General features: G+C 39.5%; 1 long non-coding RNA gene across 1 annotated transcript; it reads left to right on the top strand.

The window, feature by feature from the left end:
• The first annotated feature begins 279 nt into the window (after window positions 1–279).
• On the top strand, window positions 280–4,389 carry LOC121408152. The gene is made up of 4 exons (XR_005969012.1): window positions 280–394; window positions 2,478–2,633; window positions 3,425–3,494; window positions 4,093–4,389. It is a non-coding gene; the product is annotated as an uncharacterized LOC121408152 (long non-coding RNA).
• Window positions 4,390–4,589: the final 200 nt, after the last annotated feature.

Here is a 4,589-nt window from a genome sequence, read left to right as displayed (position 1 = left end):
ATCGGGGTAAAATAATTTGTTTTGCGATATAACTGTGAAATGACAAACTCATGGTAGTAACATAACAAATTGATCGAGCACTATTACAAAGTTTCAACTGGTGTTGACAAAAACAAACTGGCCCATGACTGATTTATTTGGGTGACGACTCTTCACAACCGTATTTGACAAATCCTCTTCGCGGTCAATGTAGAAATGACGAGTTTAAGTCGGCCGTAACGAATTATATTACAAATTATTTGCTGAAAAACAAATCAATTTGTTGAGGAAAAATGCATGACAAATTTAGCTCCTGAAGACAGTTCGGGACACCCCGCACATAATCAGCGTCTTCGAATCACTCGCCGGTCGCCGTGATTTTGCTGCGAAGCAAGGCTTGGGTAGATCGTAAAAGGTAAACTTTTATACTAAAAAAATAAATTAAATGATTAATTAATGCATTTGATTGTAGTATATTACTGTGGAGATAACTATTGTATGAAATTCTATAATAGTGAAGTGTTTTTCACCGAAATATTAGTAAATTGAGTATGCATACCTGCATGCTCACGGCTACCTCGAGCGAAGTTCGTGCAGACTTCACTACCGGTACTACACACCCGTCTCCACCTACCCGAAAGTACCGGTACGTGGAGTGTAGTGTACCGGTAGTGAAGTGGAGTGAAACCTGCACGAACTTCGCTCGAGGTAGCACACGGCGGGACGGGCATCCCATGCACAATGACATTAGGGCCGTCTGCACCATCCCGAGTTTTCAAATTAGCGCGCTATTTCTGATCCGGCAAATGATCCCGATCTGAAAAATCTCGAGATTGTTTGTAATGCAGACGCAATTATCGCGCTAGTTCGTAGGATTAATCTCGAGATTGCAATCCCAAGTCAACTCGGGTTTATTTGCAAAATAGCGCGCTATTTACGAATTATCGCGCTAATTCGTAGGTGCAGACGCACTCGGGTTTGGACTCGGGTTAATTTATTCATGACCTTCAGTCCATAATGCAATTCGCGTTCCATTTCCGCCTTGGTAAAAACATAAACAGCGATTATACCGAACGCATGCGAAAGTCAACTTTATCATAGCGTTCATCAATTCCCCAATCAGCAACGATGGTGTCAAGCCCCCGTGAATGGATTTTGGGAGAGACCAGACCGATGGGGGAGGCGCTCATGGTCATAGTCAATAACAATACTGACAGCATTGTCGTCTTATTCCTTCGCAAAATGAGAGCAAATAGCATTTCTTTCCTCCCCCTCTCTCTCTCCCCCGTTGTCGTTGCCTCGGAGTCCGCCATCATATTAAACGAAAAATACTTCACTCGCTTATAATTATAGCGCGGCTGAGCTGAGAGGATTGTTGCATAACGGTCGAATTCGGCGAAAGAGTACATGTACTTGATTGCATATCGCGGGAAGTTATTCAAAAGCGCGGGCCGTTGAAACTCCAAGATCGAAAGTGCGCATGCTCGGAATATCGGCTTATTGCCTCGCTCGAGCAAGAATCGCTCTTCGTGCGATGGTGGAGACGGGGTTTCTTGAATCTCGAGATTAATCGCGAAGAGGGCTGATCGGGCTAAAATCTCGAGATTGAGCAAACTCGGGATGGTGCAGCACCGCCTAATACAATGTAGGCCTAATAAGCTTATAAAATGCGATTGACTCCAACAATGTCGAATGCGTGTACAATGTATACCGTACTGTGTGTGTCATGTGTGTCTTGCCTGGTCTTGACCGAGTGTCCTGTACTCACGTACGTGTAGACTATCTAGGCTAGTTTCACCAGTCTAGTAATACGAGGTAGGCCTAGGCCTTTTTAGGGCCTAACTTACATGTTTTATGTTAAACTTAGACAATCGCTATGTTTCGAAAAAAGTAGGCCTATTATGGGACTAGGCCTAAGTAAATGTAATATCATAGGCTAGGCCCTACCTGTTATCAGTCAATATTTGTACTCAAATTCAATAAGTAGCAATAAGGAGAGACCTGTCTGGACTGCAGACTGTTTGCTACACTCATGTCTCATGACAGTCAATAGTTTTGGCCCAGGCCTGACTACCATATGATTGCCAGGCCTTTTGACATGGCCTTGGCCTACATGTATCTACAAATTAATCCGACTTTGCACATTCCTATGCCCCACCGACGTCATTACGGGGGCAATTTACACATAAACTAGCATAGTTCGCTTAGATTTCGATTTGCGATTTTCACTGTCGCAAGCCACATGAACCCTACCAAAGATGGTAGGGTTTATGATTACAATTTTATAAAATTAATGCCTGAAGTAGTCTAAACAAGATCTGTACAGGAGTGTGTTTGTGGTTATAAGCTAGCTGATTTACAGGCTGAAGCTTATCTTTCTTGTCAGTAAAATTATAAATCCAATCAGCCTGTCACTATAAACACCAATAAGTTAACATGTTCAACAACACCAGCATTAATCTAGTGAACAGAGGTCATGATGTTTTTCATATTTTCAGTTTCTTGCAGAGTTTCGCAGGATTCATGGTGAGGACCTAATCACACTGTTCAACCAAGGACTACAAAGACTGGCAGAACCCCTTTCTAGACTTCACAAAGATAGATGCAAATGAGCCAAGAAAGATGTGACAGTTTACTTCCCGGAAGCTAAGAAGGTATTCTGTTATTCAGATTTTTTTAATTTGTAACATCACACATTAAAACCCCAAATTGTTATACAATGGAAAAATAATTTGTAACATTATTCTCTTATTATACAATGGATAATTATCTCTTCATTCCAGGGTGCCACACATGACAAAAGGAAACTGTAAATACACTTTAAGAATTGAAGTTTGAACCCCTTCAGGCAACCAACTTTATGCTGACAAAGGCATGCAATCATTTTACACTCGCACTTGGCCTAGTCACTTGATGTAAAATGGATGTGTAATATCAATGTCCAACAATTCATGAGTTTGTCTCATGCCTGCCTAAAAGTGTTTAACTCCTGTCCATTTGTGGTCATTTTTGAAGCCGACATTCTGAGATAATTCTTCATTGAATTAGGGTTTTTTTCTTTTCTATCTTTCAATAATTTGAGCATTAATAGACAGCTGTTAGTTATGAAGCATGTTGGTATTTAAATTTAGAATCGTTGGCAGGGCCAGAATTTGGTGCAAATTGATTCGCTGATAGGTTCTTGTAGACAACTTTATGTGTGAATCAAACTTGATTCTTGCAAGCTGGTATCATGAGAATGAAGGCAGGAAGCTATTCATTAGTTTTGAGCAAAATTACAGCTCAGAACTTCAGTCCCTTCAATTCATTCATGATCTAAAGATTGCGGTGGTAACATGGTGGTATAATCAATGTTGGATTCCAACTTGCAGAATACAAGCTTCTGTTTTGATTTAAAAACATGGTGCATTTTTTAAATTATTAACATTTCTCAATCTGATTCCAGAAATTGCCATACAGATTCTACCAACCTTTTTCAAGGAAGACCTGGTGATGTATTCATCTCAAGTGACAAGGTATGGTACCGCATAACCAGTTAGAAGTAATTTTACAACATTGACATAGACTAGATTATAAGTTTCATAAAGCCAAAACCTAAGAATCATATTTTAGCATTCTTTTGCACTCCGCTCTACAACTTTAGACTGCTGAGCCAACTGGTGGGTTGTGTTTATGACAAAGTACACTGGTATTATGTGATCAGGTACTTAAGATTAACATGCATGCTATGTGTGATGTGTGATAACACAACATTCCAGTCAGCCCACTAGCATGCAGTTGCAAATTACAGCACCAAACAAAGCTGAATACATTCTGAGTGGTGGAATTTTGTTAGTTTTGCATTCTATCAGAGTGATTTATTTGCCAAAAATATTGTTACATCTTATTTAATGTTATTTGAATACTAATTGAAAGAGAAATATTTCAATCCAAGTAGGGTGAAAAATATTGTGTGTTGCTTGCTAAGAAATCTTATCGTTTTTGACTCCGTCTGCCCATCCATTGTCCCATAATGGTGGGCCAAGTTTCTTCAAAAAACAAACATATTTCTTGTTGAGAAGCTAAACCACATGCATTGAATAAGAAACCCTTGTTATTGTTTTTCATTGACAGGTTGATACGAAGCCCATGTACATATGTGTATCCTGCAATCAAGAGGAATCATATGAGCTTGTTCTGGAGGAGCAAAGAGTCTGTCAAGTCCAGGATAAAGTGCATGCATTGGCTTGTTAAGTAGCTGGTTTTTATTTTTCATTCAGCCTATGGCTGTGAGCCATCAGTCATGAAAATTTGTGAGTTTTGCCAACTTGGAATTCTTCAGGTGAAAGATGCATGTCCTGTTGATAAATCTGTTATCAACCTTCTGAACATGTTGAAGAAGAAAGTGCCCTCCAGACAAGGGAAGTAACTGAAGTCCGGCTGAAGTCATGGAACAGCTGTTTTTAAATTACAGAGCATGTCCTTTAGGTTAAAATTGTTACAAGTTTAAAGATTGTAAGTACATGTATGTACAGTTATATTGATAAATTGTGATTTTTTGAAAGAGATTTGAAAAAGAAAGTTTAAAGTCACATTCAGAGCACAGTAGATGGAGATGGCTCACACACTTG

Source organism: Lytechinus variegatus, chromosome 1, assembly GCF_018143015.1.
Source record: "Lytechinus variegatus isolate NC3 chromosome 1, Lvar_3.0, whole genome shotgun sequence".
In the NCBI taxonomy this organism is placed as follows: Eukaryota; Metazoa; Echinodermata; class Echinoidea; order Temnopleuroida; family Toxopneustidae; genus Lytechinus; species Lytechinus variegatus.
Note: the sequence above shows the minus strand (reverse complement) of the source record. Positions and strands in the feature narration are given on the sequence as shown.